Below are 16,980 nucleotides of genomic sequence, written 5' to 3' on the forward strand. Positions count from 1 at the left end.
AGAAACCTATGGCCCCACTGTGGAAGGATGTGTGGATCCAGAACAGGCCTCCACAGTCACTTACGGACTCTCTTTTCAAACCGTGTTTATGGAAGATAATCTTACTCGGCTACGAGTGATCACCAAAGAAGAAGAAAACCCTTGCCAACGGCTCTGTAAATATGCAGTGCCAAGACCAGAAATGGAGTTCTTCCTTCTTGGTATAAAGTAATGGCAAGAGAAAGAGTTCATTAGCTGGGATGGATGTGGAAGAGAGTCCCTTCCCCACTCAGGAGCTAGAGAATGAGGATGCTATGGTCACATGCCCTCTTAACATCCCACTGATCAAAATTGGGGTGCTTGTTGTTGTTGTTTTGCTCCTGAGCTCTCGCACAAAAGCACTGGACCAAAATACAAGCATTTTTTGGTCCCACACACTGGCACATGGCAGGCAAAAACAAACAAACAAACAAACAAACAAACAAACAAACCAGGATATTCTGGGATCCCATCAGAAGCCAGGATTCGCTTCTGTGATTCTGGGGTGTCCTGCTCAAATTGGGACTATTGAGGGGTATGCATGCAGTCACACATTGACTGGCTAGCCACACTCCCACACTAGGGTCTCTGAGGTGCCTCTGCCTTCATTGCAATCTCCTATTGGGCCTTCCCCCATGATCATGCCACCTTCCTATTGGCTTCACTGGGCACAACTATCTATACTCCAGAATTGTACTTGTTCAAGGACTGAAGAACCCATAGATCATTGGGGTGGTCCACTGGGTTTCGTGAATAGGATTGCTAGCTAAGAATATTCCATTTCATTTTGATCGCTGGCTGTACCCAGAGTTTATGGGGGCTGTTCTGCAGTTTAGGAATGGAGTAAGCATTTGTTTTTGAAGTGTAAGTCCCTGGCAAAAAGCAATTCTTTCCCTGCAGAATTGTGAAAATGAATGCTAGGGTTGGCATTTTATGGCTGAAATGCTTCAGTTAAGCTTTCTGCTGGCTGTAGGGTGTACATGAAGCTTGCATCTTAATGCTCACCTGCTGTCTGCTCGAACCCCTGCCAAGATTACTACAAGCCGGGGATGAGAGTGCAAAATATTTTAATGCAGGCAAACTTCATATATCTAAATGTTTTAGATTCTTTTAGTGCTCTGTGCATGTGGATAAGAATCAAAATTGCAACTCCAGAGACTCTAATATAGAGTGCTTCAGTATGCAGTAGGTATTTTTAATAGAACAAGCCCATATAATAAAGGATATGGCACAGTTACCTCTTCCGCTTAATGTTTCTTTTACTGCCTCCATCTCTTTTGAAAGGCTCCTCACAGCCAATGCTTACATTATTTTGTGATGTGGCAAAGTCTTAACAAAGTCATTTTATTTTATTCTCATGTTGCTTTTGTGCGGTGGAGCACCATGCTCATTGCTCAAAGCCACAAAATACACAAAGTCTCAGGGCTTGTGCAGAGTTTTATTTGATCCAAACTTCTTGGTAAACACACCCACACCAGTGCACACCAGCTCCCCACAAAAAAGAAATAAAATGGTAAAATCAGGGACAGACAGGTGGATTGGCCTATGCCATATGTGTCTCTCCCCTTTCCTCAGAGGCGTAGCAAGCCCAGAGGGTACCCCCCAGAACCCGGGGCGGCGCCTGTACGGCACCCAGTATGGAGTGCACATGTGCAGAATTCTGCGCATGCATACTCCGTACGGGGTCAGATGCCGTATGGGGTCGGATGCCGTACGGCGATGCTGTACGGTCGGATGCCTTATGGGGTCGGATCCGTACGGGGATGCCACACATGCGCACTCCGTACAGGGCTGCCGTGCTTGAGCAGCAGCTCGTACAGACTTGCATGGCGGCCTACGGGCTGCCGCTTGCACGGCGGCCCTGTACAGAGTGCGCCTGTGTGGCATCCAGTGCATGCGTACTACGACCCTGTATGGAGTGCGCATGCGCAGAATTTCTCACATGCGCACTCCATACTGAGCGAGGCTTGCGGCAGGGCGGGGTTTGGGCATCGCAGGGCGAAGGGTGCACCAAATGTCGCCCCCTCCAGGGTTGAACCTGGGGCACCTTGCCCCCATCGCTGCCACCTTCCTATGCCACTGCCTTTCCTGTTCTAAGCTGCAGGGCAACGTGGAGAGACTTTAGATTTCAGTATCTCTGTTAGTGCCTCTACCATCAGTTCAGAATTTGTATCTCCTCATCCCTGAAGTAGAAGCTGGGGAAAAAAACATTTCTGCTAAACTCTAGTAAAACCAGAGAAGATTAGTTACAGGTAGTTAGCCGTGTTGGTCTGCCGTAGTCAAAACAAAATAAAAAAAATTCCTTCCAGTAGCAGTTTTGTTCAGAGAAGATTAGGCCAACTTCATCAAGATTCCCAGAACATACAAAATTTTCACAGGTTTGTAGTTGAGGGTTTTCAGAATGTGGAATATTCATGGAAATGTTGTCTCATTAGACCAGGGACAGCCAATGTTGTTGGACCACAACTCCAATCAGACCCCTAGTATGGTCAATAGTCAGGGGTGATAAGTGTTGGAGTCCAATAACATATGGCAGCTAGCACACTGATTACCCCTGCATTATGCTCTCCTTGAGAGATATCTTATGAGATCCCTCCCAACCAGGCCCGTCTTAGAGGGATCGGCCGCCCTGGCGCAGCGATCCCTCGGCGCCCCCAGCCTGCTGCCTCTCCGCCCGCCTCCCTCCCGCGCTGGCCGCCCCTCGGGAGGGGGGGTGGGCGAGCGGGGATGAGAGGCGTGGCGTTGGAGCGGGCGCCTGCGCTCCGACGGGCGGAGGATGAGGGGCGGGCGGGCGCCGGCACACGAGTGCCCGCCTGCCCGTGGGGGTGGGGGCGGGTTGGGGAGGGGGAGCCCGGTATGCCGGTGGGCTCGCGGGGGCGCCCCTGGGTGCCCTGCGCCCTGGCGCGCCGCGCCACCGGCCTCTATGGATGAGACGGCTCTGCTCCCAACCCACCAGAAAAGAGCCTGGTGTGATATGTGGCTTCTTCTCACTCAATTCCAGTATTCTTTGATCCAGAAACTCCATGGAGGAGACCAATTATTTGATTGCTTATCACCTGGCCACATCAGAGGGTGCCATTTGAATGATAAAGAAGCATGAAATTATCCTTGCTGGGTGCCATTAACACAGTGGTGTCAGTCCAAGTTTATAGGAGATGTCAACAGAAGGCAGCAGTCCTAAAACTTTATCTCAAGGGTCAATTCAGCCAATAATTATCTGGCAGGTTTTTAAAGTCCAAATTACACTGTGCCGGTGATAACCTAATAGTTGCCTAGTCTTTGTTACCAGCGCATGTAACAATTTGGCAAGTGTTGCGGCCATATGTTAAATTACAATTTGTTCTTATAAGAAATGTTTTAAATCAGGGCTTTGTTTTGGGAACATGGACCATACAGGTGTATTGTTTAAGAATTCAACTTTCTTCTTTACAGAGCAGCTCTTCGGAAGCCATCTTTACCCTAGACAAAAATAATTTGTTTCCAGTTCTTTTTACCTTGTTGACATTTCCTGTGTTACAAAGTCAGATGTAGGTACTTCAGTGTTATAAGGCTATTATTTTGCAAGTTAAAACTTGGAAGTAGTTTAGACACATGTTTTGAACTCCCCATAGATCGGCATACCATTTAGAGGAAGTTGTGATGGATTAAGTATTAGTTGGGTATATTTCTATAGTTCCCATCCATGGTGCTATTTACATTACTGCACACCGCTGAATATATGTATTTTACTTTATTAGAAACACAGTTAAATATATAGCTGGGGAAAGGGATGGTTATTATTATTATTATTATTATTATTATTATTATTATTATTATTATTATTATTATACAGAAAGCAAATACAAATGTTACATGCTGGGATCTTAGTCTCAAAACAGTAAGCTGGATGAAGGCATTGTGTTCTTTACATGAAAATTCTTCAGCTGCAACTGTGGCCCAACCAGAATTAGACTTGGCTGCTAATCAGGAGCTAAGGTGCCTCTTAGATGCCAAACCACCCACTTGTACAGGCAGTTTGACATTCTATAAAAGCTCTTGCTGTTACTCCAATTGCGTGGATCAGTGTGCATGCCTTCTCGCCCTTTGAAGACACGGCCCCCATCTGGTGAGCTGTGCCTGCTCCCCTTCCCCCAACTTTCCCCCCAGTCCTCTTGCCAATTGCATCATAGCAACATCTTCATAAACAATGTTTTTGTTTAAGAAAATATGAGCTACACACACTAGCTGCAATTTTAACACAGAATTAGATGAATTAAAAAACCCATGGATTTCAGTGTTTGATTTCAACGAGTTAAGGCATGTGTTCATTATTTAATCAATTCAGCAAAAATGTATGTGCTGCTTGATTATCATTAAACCTCAGAGTGCTTTACAAAGTAAAACAAACCCTTAAAATTATCAATAAAAGACGAAACAGGCATTCCCCCCTTTAACCCCCATCCCCACATTTACTAACTAGTTACATAATTAGCAATAAGCTAAAAACAGATTTAAACACTTGTAACTCCTACAGGTCCAGATTTGCTTTCTTAAACAAAAATGTTTTAACCACAAAGAGTACAATGAAGAGACCTATCTGATTTCAATTGGCAGGGAGTTCCACAGCGTAGGCGTTACAACTGCAGAAAGTGTTAGCATTATGTGGCACCTGTAGCATTGCAAGTTCTTTTTTAATCATTTGTGCTGGCATAACTGCCTGCAAAGGCATCACAAAGTCACAGCAATTCCAACACAATGGCGCATGTGACACATTGTGATACTGCACTTATTTTACTTATTCAGTGTAATGGTTTGGGAGTTTGATGCAATTCATGCAATACACTTTGGTGCCGGTAGAGCAAGCCTTACGATTTATACTTTGTCAGCTTGCCAGTCTTACAGCCCTATTCCTAGCAATGAAGTGAATGGAAAGTGTAGTGATGCCTTTTTAAAGATTGTTCTTGGTTATTTAGGAATTTAAAAAAGGTAAAGGACCCCTGGACGGTTAAGTCCAGTCAAAGGCGACTATAGGGTTGTGGCACTCATCTCACTTTCAGGCCGAGGGAGCTGGCGTTTGTCCACAGACAGCTTTCCAGGTCATGTGGCCAGCATGACTAAAACAGCTTTTGGCATAACGGAACACCCTGACGTAAGCCAGAGTGCAATGATCAGCAATGATCATGGCAATAAGCAGCAGAAGTGTTTAAATTCAGCACGGGTTTAAGGAAAGGTAAAGCAAGCCAGAATAATCATCCGTGGTTAATGTGGTTATGTATTAAAGTTTTATATCCCTAAGTGCAGCTTATTCACAGTTTAGTCCCTAGCAGGAAGGCAATAATAAAAACAGTGCTTATTTGAAAAGGCTATTAATTTAACGGAGTTGCTAAAACAGAGCCTGCTGTACATGTTTGGGGGAAAGAACTCACACTGTTTCAGTTACAAAACAAAAGCATTGCACAGTTTTAATTAATGCACTTTATTAATGAAATCCTACATGTTTCATAATTTGCACATATGTAGAAGCCACTTAGTTTTCGGCGAATAGTTCTGCACCTTTAGCATGAAACAAAGCAGCTACTTTATGTTCATGCTGCCAGAACTGTTCTTCTACATACTTGGTGTATTTCACTAAGACTTACTCAGAGCAGACTTGCTGAAGGCAATGGACATGAAGAAGTTAATTTCAATGAGTCTACTCTGAGTAAGATTGAGTTGCATATCACCCATTTTTTAATCATTTCAGTTGTGGCTTCTGAAGTTCGAATAAGGAACTGTGAAAATGCAGACCAGCCATGGAAACACGGCATGCTGTGTGTCCTCAGCATCACATCAGCCGAGGAGTAATCATGGGTACCAAAAGGGGTAGGGGCACAGGGGCATAGACAAATTGTGCTGCCATGCATTATAACAGGACAGTCACAAAACTAATTCAGATTGGAATACCTGCCTCTTTTCACCGTTCTTTGCTTTCGCAATTAAAAGGTATACTAGGCACCAGTGGTCGCATGACTCATGAGGATGTTGGAAGCTGTGCTGCCAAGATGTGGTTTCACAGAGAAAAATGTTATAAGTGCCTTAGAGGATTTCTGACACCATTTTCAGTTTCTGAATCCTTGCCTCTAGCCGTGTGAATATTTCACTCTGCTTGTGAAAGGTAGGGGGTGATTTGCAAATATGTAGGGAATACATGTTCTTTTCCGGTCAAAGGTCTAACACCCACCCTTTCCCCAATGGCTTTTGCACATTCTGAATTCACTTCCCTTGATTTATAAACTTCCAAATCCTACTTTCATCTATATGGAATAATAACAACAACAGAAAAGCCCCTGTTAAAGAGATTTTATGCAACAATTGACTTGACAGTAGTCTTCTATTCCCTTTGTTTATTATACTGTATTTAGATAACTCAGCTAAAGAAGTCTCATATTGAAATCATTGGCATGATTCCTAGGCTCTGATCCAACTAAAGTTAGTAGTATTGAAATTCCATTGAAATCAGTGACGTTTGTCACATTGGTTTCAATGGAACTTAAGCACAACTGGCTTTTCATCAGATCAGGGCCTTAGAATCATTCCATTGACAGTGCAACTTCTACTGTGCAAATGCCTGCCTAAGAAGATTTTGTGAAAGGCACTTATTTTTTTAAATGATTTATAATGTGTCTCAAAATATGAAACCAAACTCCAGCTTATACACATTTGAACACTTTGTTGAAACACAAATCATGTAATTCAGGCTCAGTTTGTTTTGTTTTGTTTTCTCTTTGCCACCCAAGGTCTGCAAGATGGTGAAATGATATTTAAGATGCAAATGTAATTTGCTGCCGGTTTTTACATTTTGAATCCCCACCACCAATTGCTGCTTTCTCTCTGGAGTGCCTCCGTGTAGCGAAGTCTTGCCAACATAGTTCATTTTCTAATGAAACAACCTTTACATAACCATTTCCCATACCATATGAATGCAAACCAAAATGACTTACATTCATTCTATCATTCGGGGGTAGCCAACATGATACTGTCCAGATGTTGTTGGACTCAAACTCTAGTCAGCCTTGGCTAGGATGGCCAATGATCATGGGAGTTTTAGTCCACCCTGTTGACTATCTCTGCAGTTAGACACCTGTAAGACCAGTCCAAGCCATTCTGAAGCCTCAGGCAGAGCAGGATCTGCTACCATTACCTGCATTCTGCTGCTACCTGCTACTTTCTTTCCAGCACTACAGAGAAGTTGCCTCAAGTCTCATGGTAAAGTGAGTGATCTCGTTCTGCTTTCCTTCCCAATCTGCCTCAGTGTGGCTCATGGTATTCTGAGTCACAGATCTGCATTCGAATTAAAGCCACAGATGACTCTTAGTAGTGGGTTGTGGTGCAGGACAGTGCTGTTTTCTTGACCTTCAGTCCCCACCATCACTGTGGTGCACCAGGAGGATAAGGGGCAAGGCAGCAGCGAGGCTGGCATGGTGCAAACACACCAACTGGGGGGGGGGGGCTCCGTTGGCATGTTTGCACTGCACCAACCTCACTGCCACCTCACCCCGCCTAGTACACCACCGTGATGACAGTCAGGTAAGCAGCATTGCCCCCACCAACCACCACCACTGTTGTTGTTGTTGCCATCTGTGTGTCTTGAGAGACAATGGAGTGAGACAAGGAAGTGCTCCTCCGGGGGTGAAGTCAAACCATTGCATTAGCAGCACCAAAGTGACCTTTCCAGGGTCCAAACCTGGGCAGTGTGTATGGAGGTTCTTGGCTGCCCAGTTGACAAGACCCCCCCCCTTGACCTTGTTGATATGGTTCAAAGGAAAGCAGAGCAATACTACTGATGAATTTGTGATTATAGCAATGGATAGAGGAAGGAATGGCATTTATCTTCCTGTCTATCAGACTGAAACATAAACAGAAATGCCTGGAATGAGCAGTTATTTGGAACTGACCGTGGTGCTATATGAATGCAGCCCTTAAGGTTCTGATTATTGACCACCAAGTTCAAAGCCAGATGGCGATACAATGCTTAATCCATTGAATGTTGGCAGGGAAGGGCCAGCTTTCCCAATTTACTGGTGTTGTTTTTTAAATACAACGATATAGCGAGTTTATACAATTTTGCTGAGCATTAGGTAAATATAGGAATTCCTCTATTATCTGCTTTCCACTAAGGGCTTCCACTGTCAAATGTTCAGTCTCTTGACCAGCACCTCCTCTCTTGTATGAGAGGCTGAACACGAATTGTCAGAGTAATCAAGAGAGATAATGAACAGTATTGTTTTCACAAGAAACAGCCCATAGAATATTCTATGTAATTTGCAGTTCAAGTTTCATAACCAGGTTTATGTAGTTATGTAACTTTGCTGCATTCCGCTTCCTTTGTAATTTGCAGAGCGTCTCCCAGCACTCGTGACCCCTCCAGTTTCTCTACTGAAACCTCAAGCCAAAAGCTTTGTGGGATATAATGGATTGCCAATGTCAAAACTGTGTCACGCTGAAGACACGTTAGTGGGTGAGAATGGTCCTCTCTGAATAGGCAACAGCTGTCATCTCTTTACTTGTGACGGCTGCATGTCATGAAATTCTCCTCTACCCATTTATATTGGTGATTACAAATCATTCCCAATGATAAGCTATTTGAGTCATTAGTGAAAGGCAGTTTTCTCTCTAAAAAAGAAAAGTAAAACTATGTATTGTTCCCAGCAACTTTAGAATCTTCTATTTTTGGAATAATCACATCTTTTGTGCAGACGTGTTGTCATTTTTAGAAACGCCGCGCATCCAGCATGAAAAAGGCACACTGAACCACGGCGAATATAAAGAGATGTAGGAGGTGGCAGAGAGAGGGGGATTCAGGTTGTTGGTTTCCTGGTAACCTTGGTTCTCCAACTCCATTAAGGAGAAGGAGAAGCCTGCAATCAATAATTTGGCAAGTTATTTTGAATTCAAATGCGGAATTAAGTGTTCCCAATCTCTCCACCTTGCCTATTCTCCTTTGGTAGCCTTTCATCAGAACAACTCAGTCAGTCTGAGCCAGGATTCACCTAACCACAAATTTAACTCACATGACATTTTTTTTTTAATAAGATTTTTATTATTTTCGATTAAAACAAAAGAAAAACATAACATAAACACCAACATTAACACCATAAAAACACACTACATAAACACAATCAAACAATAACAATAAAAAGAAAAAGAAACTTATACAAACCTTAAGCTAACACTAATCTTCATACTTTCTTTGTTTCTATCTTCTCTATTTGGGGGCTTCCCCCATTCCCTCCACTGTCTTCAAAATCATATATATCTTCTAGGTAGCTTTATATCTTGTTCAGTTGACATTTGCCCATTTTAATATTCTTAACTTTACTTAATCAAATACCTAATTAACTATAAATCTTATCCTAGCATCATATCTTAACATATTTTTAGCAAATAAATCATTCGCACAAAAAATTTCCTCTTAACAGTTTTATCTAACATAAACCTACTAAAGCCGATTCTATTTAATTCTGCTCAAATATTCAATTTAACTGATTTAACTAAATAGTCTTTAAATTTTTTCCAATCCTGTGACACCTTCTCCTCCCTCTGGTCCCGGATTCTGGCGGTCAGTTCTGCGAGTTCCATATACTCCATCATCTTCATCTGCCATTCTTCCACCGTTGGTATCTCTTCACCTTTCCATGTTCTTGCCAATAAGATTCTAGCTGCTGTTGTGGCATACATAAAAAACACTCTATCCTGACTGGGTATCTCTTCATTGGTTATGCTCAGAAGAAATGCCTCTGGTTTCTTACGAAAGGTAACTTTCATTACCTTCTTAAGCTCGTTGTAAATCTTATCCCAGAAAGCATTTACCGTTGGGCACAACCACCACATATGAAAAAAGGTACCTTTCGCATGTTTACATTTCCAACATACATCTGACATTTTGGTATTCATCTTAGCTATCTTAACTGGTGTCAAATACCATCTATAAACCATTTTCATTATGTTTTCTCTTAAACTATGACAAGCAGTAAATTTGATACCTTTCTGCCACAATCTCTCCCAGTCATCCATCATAATATTATGTCCTACATCTTTCGCCCAATCTATCATTGGCGATTTAACCAGTTCATCTTTCGTATGCCACTCTAGCAAAAGATTATACATTTTGGAAAGGTTCTTAAAGTTCGATTCTATCAGTTCTGTTTCCAGTTTTGATTTTTCTACTTGAAAACCAACTTTTTTGTCCATTTTAAATGTTTCATACACCTGGTGATATTGCAGCCAATCGGGGACCTGACTTTTCACTTGGTCATAGCTTTTTAACTTAAATGAGTCCCCTTCCTGCTGCAATATGTCCATATATCTTAGCCAACTTGCAGACATGTTCGGTCTCTTATAGGCCTTGGCCTCCACTGGAGAAATCCATCTAGGAGTCTTTCTCTCCAAAAGGTCTTTATATCTAGTCCAGACCTGATACAAGGATTTTCTAACTATATGAGTCTTAAAAGTTCTGTGAATTTTAACCTTGTCATACCAAAGGTATGCATGCCAACCAAACATATTGTCGTGTCCTTCCAAGTCCAACACATCCACATTCTCTAATTTAAACCAGTCCTTTAACCAGCAAAAGGCCGCTGCTTCAAAATAAAGTCTTAAATCCGGCAGGGCAAAGCCTCCTCTCTCTTTAGAGTCTGTTAGGATCTTAAACTTGATTCTAGGCTTCTTGCCCTGCCATATAAACTTCGATAGGTCCTTTTGCCATTTCTTAAAGCAATCCAGTTTATCCAAAATTGGTATGGCTTGGAATAAGAACAGCATCCTTGGTAGGACATTCATTTTAACCACTGCTATTCTTCCCATTAACGACAGTTTAAGTCTTGTCCAAATTTCCATATCTTTTTTTATCTCCATCCACAGTTTTTCATAGTTGTCCTTGTACAGGTTCAAATTCTTAGTTGTGAGATTGATACCTAGATATTTTACTGTTTTAACAAAATTGAGGCCTGTGGCTTCTTGTATTCTTTGAGTCTGTTCTGCACTCAGATTTTTACCTAAAACTTTGGTTTTCTGCTTATTTAATTTGAAGCCAGCTACAAGTCCAAATTGTTCAATTAATTCCAAGACTCTGGGGACACTGCTTTCCGGTTCCTGCAGGGATAACATCAAATCGTCTGCGAAGGCGCGTAATTTGTATTCTTTCTCTCCCACTCTAATTCCTTTTGTCTGTTTGTCTTTTCGAATCATATTTAGGAGGACTTCCAGGACCGTAATAAAAAGTAAAGGGGAGATAGGGCACCCTTGTCTTGTTCCTTTCTCAACTTCAATCTCCTCCGATATCACACTGTTTACTATTACTTTTGCTCTTTGTTCTGTATAGATGGCCTTGATGCCATTTAAGAATTTTTCTCCAACTCCCATCTTTTCCAAATTCTTTTTCATGAATGTCCAGGATACTTTATCAAATGCTTTCTCTGCATCAACAAACAGTAGTGCCGCATCTGTGTTTATGTCTCTCTCCAGTTTTTCTAAAATGTCCACAATAATTCTCGTGTTATTACTTATTTGTCTTCCTGGCAAGAAACCTGCTTGGTCTCTATGTATATAGTCTTTCAACACTCTTTTCAACCTTGTAGCCAAAACATTTGCGAAGATTTTGTAATCCACATTCAAAAGGGATATTGGACGATAATTTTTCATTAGAGTCTTATCTGTATCTGGTTTTGGAATCAGTGTGATAAAGGCTTCTTTCCACGTCTCTGGTGCCCTATCTCCTTCTAGTATTTTGTTGCAAATTTCTCTTAACGGCTGCGATAGCCAATCTTTCAATGTCTTATAATATTTTGCTGTTAATCCATCCGGTCCTGGGGCCTTCCCCAATTGCATATTGTTTATTGCATCTTCTATCTCTTGTGTCGATATTGGGTGGTTGAGGGTTGTTAGTTTTTCCTCTGGGACTTTTTGCAATCCATTCTTTTCCAGAAATCGGTCTATCTCTGCTTCATCTATCTTCTCCTCCTTGTACAGTTGCTTGTAAAATCTCTGAAAACACCATCTGATTTCCTCTGGTTTCTCTACATTTTTTTCATTTACTACCAAATTGCTGATGACATTTACCTTTTGTCTTTTCTTTAGTTGCCAAGCTAGTAGTTTTCCACATTTATTAGCAGATTCAAATGTTCTTTGTTTCATCATTTTCACTTTCCATTCGATATCCTGATTCATAATATTCGCATATTGGGATTGCAAGCATTTAATTTCTTTTTGAATTTTGACACATCTGGGATGTCCTCTTAATTCTTTTTCCTTTTCTTTGATTAATTTCAACAGTCTCTCCATTTCTGCATTTTGTTGTTTCTTCTTTTTTGCTTTTTCACTTATGAGGAATCCTCTCATTACCGCTTTACTTGCATCCCAGGCAATCCTTTTCTCCACTTCGGAACTCCAATTGATTTGAAAATATTCTTTCATCTTTTTCGCCGCTCTTTCTACTAGCTTGGTGTCTCTCATCAATGCGTCATCCATTCTCCATCTAAAAGAATCCTTGGAAATCATTTTTAAATTTAGCTGTACCGGATTATGGTCTGAAAACGTTTTGGGACCAATTTCTGCCTTTTGTATTTTTGGAGCCAATTCATTCGAGATCCAGATGTAGTCTATCCTCGACCATGACTGCTGAGGTTCACTGAAGTACGTTGCCTCTGTTTCTGTGGGGTTTTTTAATCTCCAAGAGTCCACCAAATTCAAATTATCCACCATTTCAAAGAAAGTCTTTGGGAGTTTCCCATCATTCGTTAATTTGGTTCTTTGAGATCTGTCCATTAATGTGGAAACTGCACCATTAAAGTCTCCAAGGCACACTACCTTATAATCCAAATAGTCCAACAGCAGGTCATGTATTTTTTTATAAAAAATCGACTTTCCATCATTTGGTGCATAAAGTCCCAGAATCAAAATTTTTTCGCCTTGTACGTTGATTTCAATTGCGATGTATCTCCCTTCTTCATCTTTAAATAGCTGTCTTGGGCTATATTTCTCCTTTGCATATATCACTATACTCCTCTCTTCTTGACCTTATCCGATGATATAAACTCTTGGCCTAGTTTTTTGTTTTGTAGTAGTCTTCTGTGGCGTCGGACTATGTGGGTCTCCTGTAAACATATTATGTCCAAATTCTTCTTTTCTATGCTGTAAAACACTCTGCGTCTCTTTGGTCTCTGGTTCAATCCCCGAACATTCCATGTCATTAGCTTGAGCGCCATTTTCCTTTATTTATTCTTCTCCTCCAGTTGCCTCTCCTTTCTTACCTTCCTCTGGGTCCTTCTGACTTGGCCCTGGTAATCCCGGCGGTGGTGGAAATGCTTCTGGAAACTTGTAGAGCTGTGCTGGATCAAGTGGAGTACCTTTAAATTGTTCCAGATGTTTATCCAAAAACTTTTGCTTTTCCGCCAAGGACCTTATTCTTATCTTTTTCCCTTCAAACGTAAATGCAAGGCCTTCTGGAAATTCCCAACTGAAGGAGATCTTTCTTCTTCTTAGCTCAGTCACCAAATCGTTGTAAGGAGCTCTTTTGTCCAAAAAAAATCTGGGGATGTCCTTATAAAAAATTACTTTATTCTGCTGTACCACCAGGTTGTTTCTGTAATGTAAGTCCAGAAAGTAGTCTCTGTCGTGTCTATCGTGTAGCACAATCAAACAGTCACTGACTGTTTTGGTGCTTTTCCTTCCTCTGGAACCTCTGGGTCCAAATCTGAAGGCCTTCACTATGCGTGCTGAGACGTTTACCTCTTCTAACTCCCAGTACGTTGAAAATTGCTCCACAATGTAGGCTTTTAGGTCTTCTCCTTCCAGTTCTGGAAGACCCCTTAGGCGGATGTTTCCCTCTCTCTGGTGAAGTTGCAGAAAAGCAAGAGATTCCTCAACAGTTCTCTGTCGTGTTCCAATATTCTCTATCTGCTCCAAATCTAAATTGTCCAATTTTTCCTCCACCTTTTTTATTTTTTCTCTGACCACTTTAATTTCCTCGGAATCCTTTTTCAAAGTGGTCACCTCCTGCCCAATTTTATTAATTTCTTCTCTGTTCTTCCTTACATTCTCCTCAATTTGGCCAATTGATTTTTCCAAGGTCTGGGTGGAATTTTTAATATCAGCTTTTATATCAACTTGGAGTTTTTCTATTGCAGAGTTCACTGTTGTATTTACTGATGACACTGAATCCTGTGTTTGCTTCAACCCTTCAGTCACACTTTTCAATCCTGCTGCAATTTCTGCCACACTAGCAACCAATTTCTCCATTTGTTCCTGAAGAGTTAGGGAAACAGAGCCTCTTTTTTGTGCAGAGCTAGAGCCAGCTGTTTTAGATCTAGTGTCCATTTCCTGTGGGCTCTGCAATTGTAGTCTCAAGGTCACTCCAGTTGCTGTAGTAACAATCTCAGACATTCACAGCAGAAGACCAACAGTCCCAAAAATAAACACCAGGTGGCCAGCAGCTCGCTTCTGAGAACAAAGAGCCTGCTGAGCCAGAAGCCCACACCAGTCCAAAAATCCAGCTTTTAGGCAAAGAGTTCAAATTTTTCCAAAGTTATAGATTCCTTAAAGCCAAGAAAAGTTTATTTAAATAGCCCAAGTCAGTAGCTGTTTCTCACTTGCAGTGTTACCACCAAGTCCATAAAGTAACTTGTAACCGGCTACAAAGAAGTCAAAATGTCTCCACTGGTAAACAGTCACTGAAACACCAACAAAGAAAAAATGGCAACAATATATTGCAGCCCGCTACCGACCCGGAATCCTAGTCCAGAGGGCGAGCGGTGTCTTCTTTTGCCATATCAACTGTTTTTAAGTCTCTTAACATCCTTCAAACAACTTTTAAACAACTTTTAGAAAGTTTGGCAGAGTTCGCAAAACTTTTCCCGTTAGTCGCGGCTTTGATCTTTTAGCGCTACCAAGCTCGCGCAAACAGTTCAAGGGGAACAGGCTTCCTTTTAAAGTTTCCTCTGCAAGCAGTGCTCTCCAAACTTGTAAAACAGTCCAAAACTTTTACTTACAGAGTTTCTTTGGAAGTTTCTATGTCGGAAGTGCCGGGTGCTCGAGTCTGGCGGGATCGCTGCTTTGATCCTCCGCAGGCAGTCGCTTCTTCAGTCCCGTGCCGGAGCTTCGCTCGCCTGATTTTCCCCCTTACGAGGGTCAATCAGGAGCGGAGACGGCACGTCTGGGACCCACGAAGCAGTCGGTCCACGGGACGCTCTTCCCGTGGCTTTAAGGGACCCGTGGCGCAGGCACGGTAATCCCTAGAGCCTAACGGAGGACGGAGCCGTCGGACTCCCGTCCGCCATTGACCGGCACCAAACCGGAAGTAACTCACATGACATTATCTAAGGTTGAGCATTCGAAGGACTGCCTACATTGGTATGAAACTCTGGCCTGCTGCTAAATTTGATCAAATCAGTGGGAACTAGGAATAGGATTTTTAAAATAGCACACTTTTGCTTTCTATCCTGTGTGGAACAACATTTTGCCCACAACAGATCATCCTTTTCCCCACAGCTCCTCTTAAAAATGCTAAGACCCCATGAGCAATCTTCAAATGCCGATTTTCATGTTAGCTGGCCATTTGCATTAGCACCATTGTCCTCAACCCCAAATACCTCTTCTTCCTTGATGCACACACAAGCCTTGGTGTACATAGCTTTCCTTATTTACTTCAAGCGAATGAATAGTTCTGTGTGCACACCCACCTTGTGCTCTCCATTCAAGTGAGCAGAAGAGAAGGACATGTCATATATACCTCATCACAGAGTCTGGCCCAGAATAATGGATCCATATTCTATTTACTAATAACCCAAACAGCAACATCCACTCATTACACATTTTAGTTTTTACTTCTTTTGCCCCCATACACTGAACTCTTCATGAAAAAGGACAGGCTAGAAATGCTTTAACACAATGTTGTAAATAAATGAATAATCCTATAAGAGGTTTGACTGGCTGGCTGATATCTTGAACAGGAGGACTGCACATTGCCACATTTTGTTATAGCTCCTACCTCTCCATAGACAGATTGTGTTGTGTGAAGAACCTCCTAGAAAATGCCAGAGATCTTATAAAGCATGTGCAGGAAAGCACAACCAAATTAAGCCAATCAAGGCGTAACTGAAGTGGGATTCTGTTTTTGACTTCACACAAGACTTAAATCAGGATTCGAAAAAGCAAAAATGCTTATATTTAGGGGTCATTGATTTTTCTTTTGCTAGGCAAATGTAACATAGCATCTTACACTACGAGTGCCTTTTAAAGATCATTGTCATTATCCTTGTAGTAATAATTTTATAGCTGCTTTGTCTGCAGATCCAGGCAACATTAAACATAATTAAAGTGATGTATAAACACACTTCCTAGCTGCCATTATATCCCATTATGGTTCTGGAATTAGCTAGGAGCTAAAACTCAAATGGAGCCATAAATCAACTGAGCAGATGCCAGCGGCCTCTTCTTTAAATGTTAGTTTCCTCCTAACAGAAGTAACAAGTGTGTGGGCTGCTGCATATTCACTATGACTCTGTTGCATCACTCATAAACAAAAGCTACAGCCTTTTAAAGGCTGAATAGTCTTGCAATTATTTATTATTATATTATTATTATTATTCCCCCTTTCCTCCAAGAAGCTTAAAGTACTGTATATAGTTTCTAGATTATACACATTTAAGATTTTTTGGAAATTGGGTGGGCGGTAGTAGAATCATTTGTTTCCTCTCCAGTTCTTTTGAGCACCTGGCACACACTTTTTATTTGTGTGTGTGGGGCACATTATTTTTCTTTAAGGGTGATTACTTTTATTTATTTTTGTCTGATTGACTGGGATGCTCCATGTGTGCTGTTGGCTATGCCTGGATCCCCACAGGGTGAAAACCCATTGGTGGAGAGGGGCTTAATATCCCTGGGTGAGAGAAGGAGAGAGGTTGCCTGTATTACCTCAGATGAGAAAATTGGAGGAAATTTGTGTGCTAC

At 41.7% G+C, this 16,980-nt stretch overlaps 1 protein-coding gene across 2 annotated transcripts in view; it reads left to right on the plus strand.

The window, feature by feature from the left end:
* STK32C (serine/threonine kinase 32C) overlaps positions 1-16,980 on the plus strand; it is a 165,581-nt gene that overhangs the window by 76,391 nt on the left and 72,210 nt on the right. The gene's annotated exons all lie outside the window — the stretch shown is intronic.

Source organism: Lacerta agilis, chromosome 5 (assembly GCF_009819535.1).
Source record: "Lacerta agilis isolate rLacAgi1 chromosome 5, rLacAgi1.pri, whole genome shotgun sequence".
NCBI classification, from domain to species: domain Eukaryota; kingdom Metazoa; phylum Chordata; class Lepidosauria; order Squamata; family Lacertidae; genus Lacerta; species Lacerta agilis.